This window comes from Prionailurus viverrinus, chromosome B3 (genome assembly GCF_022837055.1).
Source record: "Prionailurus viverrinus isolate Anna chromosome B3, UM_Priviv_1.0, whole genome shotgun sequence".
Taxonomy (NCBI): domain Eukaryota; kingdom Metazoa; phylum Chordata; class Mammalia; order Carnivora; family Felidae; genus Prionailurus; species Prionailurus viverrinus.
Window position 1 is genome coordinate 110146476 of NC_062566.1, and position 11298 is coordinate 110157773.

The 11298-nt window shown below is 52.3% G+C and overlaps 1 long non-coding RNA gene across 1 annotated transcript; it reads right to left on the reverse strand.

Moving 5' to 3' along the window:
• Nucleotides 1-6445: 6445 nt before the first annotated feature.
• On the reverse strand, nt 6446-11000 carry LOC125168825 (uncharacterized). Its single transcript, XR_007153312.1, has 3 exons — nt 9934-11000; nt 9389-9598; nt 6446-8346 (listed from the first exon to the last, which is right to left on the reverse strand). It is a non-coding gene; the product is annotated as an uncharacterized LOC125168825 (long non-coding RNA).
• Nucleotides 11001-11298: the final 298 nt, after the last annotated feature.

An 11298-nucleotide genomic window follows, 5' to 3' on the forward strand; every position in this document is an offset into this window, starting at 1 on the left:
AATGTATCCATTTACAAAAAATCGAACTAAAAGTCATGAGTCCTCGTGAGTCTATTCATGTTATGGATGTGCTGCGTGCTCTTCATTCCATTTTAGAGGTGAGTTTGCTGGGTCACAACTAGGGAAGATGATACCCCTGAGAGCCCACAGGGAGTCTTCCGGACTTACCCCCTCCCCTGCAGATCACACCATGGAGAACTCCATAAATGGACTCATTAAAGCAGGGAAGGCCAGCCTCTTGACAGGTGATTGGATTTAGATATGAAAGCAGAGATGGGCTAACCTCCTGTGCCCAGATGTCCTAACCACAGACCAAAGCTCAAGAGAAGCAGGGGGAGACTAGAGCCATGACCCTATTCACTCTTTCTCAGAAGAGGGTAAAGGGTTCTTGGAAATTACCATAAAGCATCCAAATGAGCAAATCCAAGGCCTTTTGCTGTCGGGTTTCCCAGCAGGATTATGGGCAGACTGACCAGCTGTTCCATCCCCCAGAAGTGTCTTAACTTCAAAGACTGGGTTCTCTGTCCCTGGCAAAGTGCCCCTGCTACAAATGCCCTGAAAGTCTCCCAGACTTCAAAACATGCCCACGTTAAGGTGTCGCTCTTGGGCCTCCAGGAACCTGTCTCTAACATACAGCAATGAGCACCCCGTCCCGTCCCCCTCCAGCAAACCCCTCTCCGTGAAGAGAAACTGGAGCTAGTAACCGTGCTCGTATGGGTGGAGGCAGGGCCACCATGTGCAGTCATGTAGGCTGTGCACTGCACAAGAGGGTGAGTGAGGGAGGGCTAAGATCCAGCCCTCACTCTTTTTTCCATGCTGTGCCCCCTGGCATGGCTGCATCCACACAGAGGAAGGGGCGCCTTTTTCTTATTTGCACATACATGCCATGTGAGCTAGCAGTGACCCTGGGTGGAGAGCCCAAAGAATTACATCTGAGGAAGAAAACAGTCTAGCCTTCCCTTGCCACCACCTAAATAGTCCAGCCAGGTGTTCCTCAAGTGATCAGATATGCTAATTGGACAGACTTCTTAGAAGGTAACGGAATATGATGGATAAGCCAGTAGGCCCAGTAAGGCTTTATGTTTTATTTTTCTATGTCCTGAGTTCAGATGACACTGAAAATTGACCTATTGAGATGTACTAAGGAAGGATCAAATGACTTATTTCTGCTAAACTACTTTAAGGAGAATAAAGATTTACAGTAAGTATATCCCCTCTGTGTTGGAAATGCCAGGGGTTTTGGAATATTTCCCAGACACTGGGCTCTAGCTTCACTTAACTGTGAGCCTGTTGGTCAGGAAGCAGGCCCCGAAAGATGAGGTAAAGTGGGCATTTTTCAGAAAAACGACCCTCCCCCAGGAGGGCCTGGCTTCTTGTCAGAGAACATACTCCTTACTCAGAATGATTAGCTGACAGTGTCGTCTGAATGGTGGCATAACACGGGGGTGCTGCCTGGGAAAACAACTGGGGTTCAAGCAAATGCTTGGTGGGTGCAGAAGAACGGGCCATGGTCCCTCATGGATTTCTTTCCATCGCAGGAACATGTGGCAAAGGTACCTCATACCTGTGGGCAGGGACAGCTGCCCTGTCTCAGAAATGCTTTCCCAGAACGATACTCTGTGGTATCCGCCCATCTGGCCAGTCTTCCTGGAGGTCAGGAAACAAGCTGTGGGCATGGATCTAAGTGCTTGCCCTGCCAGCAGTATCTCACCAAATCCCCGTACAACCTTGAGATGAAGCACCGTTACTGTTCTTTTTATTTTTAAGCGTATTTATTTATTTTGAGAAAGAGACAGCGCGAGGAGGGAGGGGCAGAGAGAGAGAGGGAGAGAGAGAATCCCAAGCAGGCTCCATGTTGCCAGTGCAGAGCCCCATGTGGTGCTTGAACCCATGAAACCATAAGATCACGACTTGAGCTGAAACCAAGAGTACGGCACTTAACCAACTGAGCCACCCAGGCACCCCGTCACTGTTACTATTCTTATTTATACTGATGCTGAAGGGGTGCCAAGAGGTTAAGCAATTTGCCCAAGATCACACAAACAATAAATCCTGGTGAAGTCAGAACTTGAACCCAGATCATGTGCTTTTAGTGCCCACACCCACTACTACCTTGCAGCACAGAGATTTCCGGGTCTTCTTTTTTTTCCTTAATGTGTTTTCTTATTTTGGGGAGACAGCGTGGGCACAAGTTGGGAAGGGACAGAGGATCCGAAGCGGGCTCTGCACTGACAGCAACAAGCCCGATGCGGAGCTCAAACTCACGAACCGTGAGATCGTGACCCGAGCCGAAGTTGGACACTCAACTGACTGAGCCACCCAGGTGCCCTGATTTCCGGGTCTTTAAATGAAGTCAGAAGGCTAAGCTAGCACGAGGAAGGAAGACCACAGCTGCCCTGATTCTCACTGCCAGCCAAGCTCTACCCACACAGGTGGCCTGTATCTGAGACACGCCTCCCCCAGAAGATGTTTTACCTGGAAGCAGGGACTGCCTCCTACCGCATGCCGGGTGCCCGGAACCAAGCTTGGCTCACAGGTGAATGTTTCTGGAAGGGATGAAGGAAACAGGCTCTGAGTGTGCTCTGGGTTTAGCAGGACCCCTGAGCAGGTACTAGGTTCTACACGAGCTGAGCTGCAACTCCGCCACTGACCTGGGCGTGGCTTAAATACACGTGTCCAATGACAGACAGTTGGCGGAGGCCTTGAACATGTGGAAGCGTCCTCCGTACGATGGGCTCTCAGCTGTCCTGGGGGCTCGCACTCTGGGGGGGGGTCTTCCCCCACCCACACCGTTACAAAGCCCCTCTTGTTCCCAGAGCTGTCATGTGGGTCCTCTCCCTGATTCTAAAGTCTCCAGAGGCACAAATCCAATCAGGAGATTTGCAACGTCCCCCTTGGCCCTGATCTCCTTCCGTTGGGTGGTCACAGTATTGGTGGGGTTCAGACTCCCCCCCCCCCCCCAGCCTAGGGCTGGCTCCTAGGTGGGCCCAGACGGCAGGGGCAGAAGATGTCAGGTATTAAATGTCAAAGATCAGAAACCAGGCCACTTAAAGCACCTTGAGATACTATTCCAGCAGTTATTCGCCACGTTTATCCACTAGAGCAGCTTGATGAATCTGTCAGTACCAGGGAGGGTAGGAATCAGATAAGGCAGGCCCTCCCCTCAGGGTGTCCACCATCACATGGAGGAGCCGAGTACCCAGATCACGTGACAATGAGCAGCAGCACGTGTTTTGTGTGCGGTGTGCCCAGCATGGCTCAGAAAGAGCAGGTGGTATTGGGGAGACCTGGGGAGACAGAGAAATAGAACCCTTCGAAGCAACTCCCCTATCAGGAGTTCCTCTCCACTCTTTTCACTCCCCACCCAGCATCTCATTCCTGTTCAACTACCTACTGCTACATAAGGGAACGCCTTGAAACATAGTGCCTTAAAACAATTTACTGTGATCTCTTACACCTCCGCTGACTGGGCTCAGCTAGCTGGTTCTCACTCCGGATCTCTTGAAGTTCCAGTCAAATAGGTAGCTAGGGCTGGAGTCATCCCAAGGTTCTACTGAGCTGCACAGACAAGTGGATATCACTCATTCCTAAGGCCGGCAGTGATGTGAATCTTGGCAGAGAGCTCAGCCTGCATTAGGGGTGAGAGCACCTGTTGGTAGCTTCTTTGTGTGACTTAGACTTCTTACTGGATGGCGGCTGGTTTTTACAGCAAGTGTCCCAGGACTAATATCCCAGACAGATATCACAAATCTTCTCATAACCAAGCCTTGGAAGTTCCAGAATGTCACGCACCCACCATGTTCTCTTGGTCAAGCCAAGTCACCGTGGCTATCCCAGATTCAAGAGGTGAGAAGCAGCACACAGATATCAGGAGGGAAAGACTGGGGACTACCGATTTGGGGACTGTCTACCACAACTTCTTTTATTCGAGCTTGGAGACGGAGAGGAAATGAGCTATGGGCTGGGGAAGCCAAAAGGAAAGCTACTTTGTCCCTGTGTCTAGAAGAAGGGACTTCTTTCTCCAAGTCCCCCTCACACTATTCTCTTTAATTTACATCCCAAGGTACATCCTTAGACTATGTCCTAGGCCCAGAATTCTGGGCCAGAATGTAGAAGAGAGTGGAAAAAACCCACATAAATCGTTCTCATTTGAGAATGAGTTTGCTACATGACAGTCGCTGAAAAATTGCTTATCTGCCCTTGCTGCAGTAGGGACATTAAGGGATAAGCTCTGGTGCCTATGACACCCCAGCAGGGGTTGCCATGGAGACCTGGAAGTCAAGGATGGTAAGGGAACTGCTTGCCAAGATGACCTCTTTGCCAAGACAGAAATCTCTTTGCTGTCTTGTGACCACCTGGTAATGGTGCTATGGAGGAAAGAGAAAGAGCCATAAATTCCTCAGATGCAGGTACACAGGCAGAGCAGAGTAAGCTGATTCAGAGTCCTAGCACAAGTGATGAGATGTCCCTTTGATCCTGTCCACTCCCCCTAACTTGCTTTGTTAGGGCTATCCATCTAACCTTGCTGGACTTGAGCCCAGGAGCTTTGTTTGGAAGGCTGTAGAATCACCTGGTGGTTTGAGACTGCCCTTCCCATTCACCTGGATAATTCAAGCATAATAACTCACTTCTAAGTCTGCATTAACTTCCCCCAGCCTCTGCCTGTCACTCCTCATTACATACCAGGGGGAGATGATCATTACTGGTATAAAGCAGGATGGAGGACTTTGCACATCCTATCCCCAAGTCACTCCCAGTCTACACTACTGGAGACACCTCTTCAATCTTCTCCCCCAACACAACAAAATGTGCTCAATAACTCCTTCCTTCCTCCCTTCCTTCCTCTCTTCCTTCCTTCCTCTCCCTCTTTGTATAAGAAACTCTAGTGCATAGATTAGATTAATTATATTCTTCGGTTCATGACCCAGTCTCATCTTTGTACCATGCACACTCTAGCTCTATTTATTTTTAATAAATAAATAAACACCGTCCAGCCCACCACCCCAAACAAAAGTCAGAACCTTGACAATAACCAACGTTATCTTCCAAATCCCCAGTGACTGTAAACAGGAAAACGAAGCAGCCTGTCGCCCAGCATACACAAGACCAAAGACGCTAGTCCTTTAAAAAGCTTTCACTGGCGTCCAAAGAAGGCGTCTTTTGGAAATGCCTCGATTTTTACATGGCCCAAGTGTCCCATTCAATCCCGCTCATTTAAAATCTTTGTTCCCAATTGGTATATCATTTTATTTTAATGATCTGTGCTTCCTATAGAAACATGGAAAATGACTATTTCTTTTTTCAATTAAACTTGTAGCGGCCAGCAGATGAAAGACAGCGTCTCCGTCCCCTGCCCCGGGTAGCGGGCCGGCAAGGGGTTAACGCGGGCCGGCGAACCGGGGTGGAAAACTCTCGGTAACCCGAGCGCTGCCGCTCCGCCGCGCGCATGCGCCGAGCAGCCCTACTGCTGCAGCCGCCGGCTCCCTGCTCGAGGCCGCCTCGGTGCACAAAGGCCTGCTTTGTTCCCTCGGCTCTGTTTTAAATATCTGACGACTGTTCTCCCCCCCCCCCCGCCCCCCATTCCTTGCGCCAAATCTCTCGGCCTGGCTGCAGGAGCGGCACAAGGGCGCATTGTGGGGCCGAGCGAGGGGCGAAGGGGGCTGGGGGCCGCCGGCCCGTTGGGGACGCTCTTGTTTCGCCAAGTTGACTCAGCCATTCGGGTCACCGGAGCTGGGTCTTGGGGGCGGGTGCGGAGGATGGGGCGGGGGGGGGGGGGGGGAGCGGTCTCAGCAGTAAAAATCGGAAAATGGGGGCCCTGGGAGTGAACAGAGGCGTTTCCAAAGCTGAGGCTTCAGCGGAGCACCAGTCCCACTGGCCGCCAGCGGGGCTCGAACCTGTGAACTCAGAAGCTTGGTTTCAGTCTCGGTGCTTTCAGAAAGTGCCGGTGGCTCAGACACTTTGAAAAGGGTGGCATTCCAGCGCAAACCAACCCGAACAAGAGGGAGGAGAGAGGGGTGTGGAGTCCTTCCTTCCCACAAGTTTGTGGCCCCAAGGGGCGCTGCAGAAAGGACATCACCCCGGGGCTTTCTGCACCCACAGATTTCTGGGTGCCAGGTTTTAGGAACGGGCCCTCGGGGAAATCACACCTTCCCTGGTTTGGCCCCTCCCTCTCAAGGGTAGGTAGGTGAGGACTGGGATGAGGTTCAAACAAAAGTAGACTTTAAGCTCAGCTCGCCAGAGAGCTGGCCCTGCAACCCCTCCCCCCCCCCCCCCCCCCCCCCGTGCCCTCCCTCCCCTTGTCCTGCTGGCGTCCCCTGCAGACTACCAGGTAGTTTTCCTTCCCAGCTCAGGTGTTGTTTACCTGCACTGCAGAACAGGAGTTCCTGCACTGGGAAGGTTTGCAAAGTAAAAATCACAACACCCCACCCCCCCCACCCCCTTTCCCATTTTCTTCTTTAAGGGTAAAGGGACACCGCCTTTCAGACGAGGGCTTGGAAACTTCAAGCAAAACACAGAACATGGGCCTTAGCCACTCTGGAAAGTGTGCTTGGACTTCAGCTTAATCAAAAGGAGGTTTTCTTATTTGAACTTGTGACCAAAGCCCCCATCCCCCTCAGAATCTTGAAGGGAGGTGGTGAGCGACCCTTCCATCCAGGGCACTTGAAAGAGGAGGAAATGGCTTGGGAGGATTTGATTCAGAAGCAAAGGATTTTGCAGTCTTGTTGTGGTTGTTCTAGGCCTGACTGGGAGCCCCCAGATCTGACCTCATGGTTTGTTATAAATCTCAGGGTTGACTTACATTGCTTTGGTCACGTTTCTAGCTGTGAAGACCATAAATATTTCCTGAGGTGTATTTTTTTTAACTCCTGCTTTGATTCACATTTCACATGTTGTCTCAATTCACCAATACTGTGAGTATTCCAGCTGAGAGCTCATATAGACCCCATCTTCTTGTTTTGCAGGTGAAGGAACCTGTCCAGAACCACTCAGGAAGGCAGGGCTGAGGTGGGCCTGGAGGCCAGGTCTCCTGTGCCCACGACTGGAGTCTTTCCCTTCTAACAGAGCTCGTTGGGCATGAAATAAAGACGAAGTTTTCACCTACCGCTTCCTCACAAATCCTTCCCACATAAAGGATTCTGATCCAAGAGCGAGAAACTTTGAGGAAAGGTTCTTGGTATTTCCACAGCTGAGGAGAGACGATGAATCTCTTCTCAGTATATCCCTCAGAACTGCTGAGTGTGCTGGGGCTACGCGAGCCGCAAGCTTAGAGACACGAGTCACGTCCGGCTGCCAGGGTTGCTAAGCGGCAGCGAAATCCTGGGTGTCTGTTTCCAGGCGCTCCTCTGTCTTCTTAGGAATGTCTTCAAGCAACACTAAGTGTCCTTTCACCACTCCGTCGGCCGGTAAGCCCCCTATCTCTGGAGATGATAACAGCCCCCAGGCCCCCTGCCTGCAGATCGGCCTGCAGCCGAGTTGTTTGGGAAAGTGTTACCCGGGATTGACTTCCCTCTGTGATGAGTGTGCAGATTAGGAAAACAGGATGGTGGTCCCTAAACCCCCTTCCCTTCACGCACACACCTGCAGACTCAGAGACGTTGGAAGGTGTACTGGCGCAGGTCTGTGAGACAACACAACCCGCCTGGAGAAAAGCCGTCACCAACAGCCCCTTTGCATGGTAGCGCCTGGGCCTCTTGGCTGGAGGTGGCAGGATTTATACTCCGCTGAGCTTCAGAGGGGGACCTTCACCTTGTACCTTTCACTTTGGCGCACGCTTTTTTGTACGCTCTACGTTGGTCTACGCCACCACCACCACCCCGACCCCTGGCTCCACCCGCGGGTTTTGAGCTCTCCCAGGTTGGCAGGTGAGCTGACATTTGAAGCCATCGCATGGAAATGCTGCCTGGTGGCCCAGAGTTTGGTCTCAGCAGCGTCCCCTTTTAGCTGTTCAGCAGTGTTTGCACAAGTATTTGAATATTGTATTGCATTTTGACCTTGTTGTTTTATAAGAATGAGTGGAAAATGGAAAAATGAAGCGCCGATGCCGGTGATAAGGGCAGGTCTCGTAAACACAATTGAGACAAAGATGGAAATCATTAGGCGTGCCGAAAGTGGGGGAATATGTAGCCTCAATCAAACGCGCCCTGGATTCAAGCCAGTCGCCTGTGTGTTCAGTTGTGAAGGAAAAGAATAAATTAGGGAGCATATATGAAATTCTGGTCCTAATATGGTCAAAGACCGTATTTAAAGGTGAGGTGTGATTAGGGATTTGCCACGTTCCTTCCTTTCCAAAGCTGCATTGATTTCATGATGGTTTCTCAGAGCAAGGGTGAGGGTGATGCTGTGAGCCTAGAAATCAAGAAATCAAGAAAATAACAGTGATAATATTGTTCAGCCTCCTGGGAACAGAACCCTCCCTTATAACTTTCAAGTCCGCTCTTTGCCTCTCGCGTGTCAGACCAGCGGATTTTCAGGAAAGCGTTAGATAAGAAAGGAGAGGGTGTCCCATAGACGCATATCCATGGGGGGTCACCCCAGCACCAAGGCCAAGGACAAGGCCTTTAATCAAGGTGCCGAAAGGGACGGAACTTAACTTGACAAGGCCCTCGTGCCAGGAGGTTTTCACAGTCCACGTGTGCCCAGCTGACAGAAAACCATGAGCGTCAAAGCAAAGAATGTGGGGCCTTGTCTTCTTTGGGCACCAACTCCCTTCATAGCCACTGTTCCAGCTGTCTCTGGGGGTGGGGAGAGGGCACGCTTTCCCTCTCGGCCTCTGCATAGTCTGTGCCCTCTGTCTGGATTAGCTGTCCTTCCTCTCAGACTGCCTGGCCAGCTTCTGGCTCGTTCTTGAAGACTCAGCTCCGGCTTCTGCGTCGCCAGGCTCACGCTTCCATACTGCCACTGTGCATTCTCTGGCCACCCTCTAGCCTTGCTCTTTCCATATCATGGAACCACCACTGGCTTGCCTGCAAGACCTTTGAGGGCAAGGAGGTTTCTTGTGTGTCTTCACATCTTAGGCGTGCATGCTTGGCGGCCCTCAGTTACTGCTAAGTGACTAAGGGACGCAGGGAGTGGGAGACCCTCAGGAAGAACTCTGCAGCACAAGACTGTCTCTCAGAGCTTGCGGGCGTGACCTAGCATGGCCATTTTGAACTTCTTAGACACACAAAAAGACCTTTATTCTCCAGGAGCCAAGCATTTGTCTCTAGAATCTTCTTCGTCTGCTCCCAAGGTGCCCTCATCTGGAGGCCTGCTTGCCCACATTAATGTCTTCTGTCCTCGGCCTGCAGCGCCACCCTGCTCACCCCCCCGGAACGTTCTCTACAAATACTTTTGCTAAGTAAATCCACCGACTTTTCCTTCAACCATGGGATTCTTGTTGAATTCTTACCACTTTCCTCAGGCAAAAACAACCCAGAAGTGCTGTCTGATCCAAAGCATTTCCCAGGGAGGGCAGCCAAGTGAGTGCAAGAACCTCTCAGCCGTCTGGGACTGTGATGTGATGTCTGAACAGCCTCTGTAGAAACACTCCAGCCTTTTCCAGGGATGCCATCCAGGCGGGGGACACTCCACGTCAGCCCCTCTCGGTCGTCTGGGGGTCCTGGGGGTAGATGCGGGAGCAATCAGGGGACTTAGCCTGATGGGGCCTTGACTGTCATCCCTGGGTCGGCTGTGAACGAGAAGGGGGTCCGAGCTCCCGTTTGCACCCCTCCACCCGCCGACTTTTTCTCAGCCTAACACACCCTGCCGTGCTGCCCTTGGCTGTGACGATGCGAAGCCAGGATCTGAACAGCCTGAGGGGGTCCGGCTCAGAAAAGCCCACCACGGGCCCTCCTCCTACTCCCATCCAGCACGATGCCCCACAGGCCCCTTTCTGAGGGAGTCACCACCACCACCGCCGCCAAACAGCTCTCAGCACCAGCGAGCTCCACTTACTCTCCGGGTCCTTTGGAGCTGCAGCTCTCTGGGGCGATGCCCAGAGTCCACTTGATAGAAAGCTGATTCTTTTCCCGTGGGGCAGACAGCTCTGATCGGAACACGTCCGTCAAGGGGTGCCTTGGCAGAGCGACAATGCCAGGCTCGGATGCATCTTTGCTGTGTGACTTCCCAAAATTCAGGCAGCAAAACATGCCTTCCCCCTGCACACCCGTCCGCCCCACCAGCATTTGCATCCCCGACGATACATAAAAGGAGCCAGTAGCCGGCCCCCAAGGAGGACAAGGCTGTGATTCAACGAGCCTCCAGTGACATCCCCACCGTGAGAGTGCAGCTGGGGCGGCTTATGAACAGTGCTGACTCCCAGGGGGAAGTGGGCCCATTCCTCTAACCCACAAGCGTCTATTGTTCGCTTTCTTGTTTTTCTCCAAATGTTTAGATGTGCTCAGAGCACAGAAAAGCCCAAAACCAGGCCACCGGCCAGGGCCAGCCTGAAGCAGGAAAGCCTATGCCTGGAACCCTGTGGGACCCCTGCTGCCCGTGCTGTTCCCACCTCTCCCTAAGATGTAGGGGGTAGGAGGTGACAGGGTGACCTTTTCCCGACCAGCGCTATTTGGACAACAGTGGGCTTGGGTGGCACCCCCAAGCAAGGTGTGACAACCCGGGCTCACTTGGTGGCAGCCGGGCACTGCTGCCCAGGCTCATGGCGTTGGGGCTGTCCAAAATCTGGGCAGGAGGCTGTCCCCTGATGCTTGTCACTGACCAAGGCTGATGGGGTCTTATGGGAATAATCATGTACTGGGCCCCTGTCTGCCTCAAGAACTTGGGCCCTAAGGTTTAGCCTCTCGCATTTGACTCCTGGCTCCGGCTCTGAAGAGCCGCACAACCTTGGGCAAGTGACTCAGCCTCTCTGAGCCTAGGTTTCCTTCTCAAAATGACACCTCCCTTGTAGAGCTGTTGTGAATTTCACAAGGTCATCAAGGGTAGGCACTGGCACAAAGTGAGCCCTCAGTAAGTATTGGTTATTTTTTGTACTATTCTTATTCATCAGTGATCTCTATCACACCATTCTGAAGCCACCCTCTCTCCTTTGAGCACCCAGTCTGCACCTAAACCTTTGACAGTCTCCAGTTGTGGGTCTGAGAACAGCTGTGCAAGACAGGCAGTGCCAGAGGAATGAAGGATGAAGTGCCTTGTGACATAGGGGAGGAGAGAACGTGCTCAAAAGCCCGTAGCCTCCCCCTCCTCCTCCTCTCAGCCCCAGATCCCTTTCTCTAGGGCTCATATTACCTGCCCTCCCCCACAGCTGGCGATTCTCTGCCCCACCATGTGGCCCTGAGTCCCAGCACCCCCCAGCACTGCCAG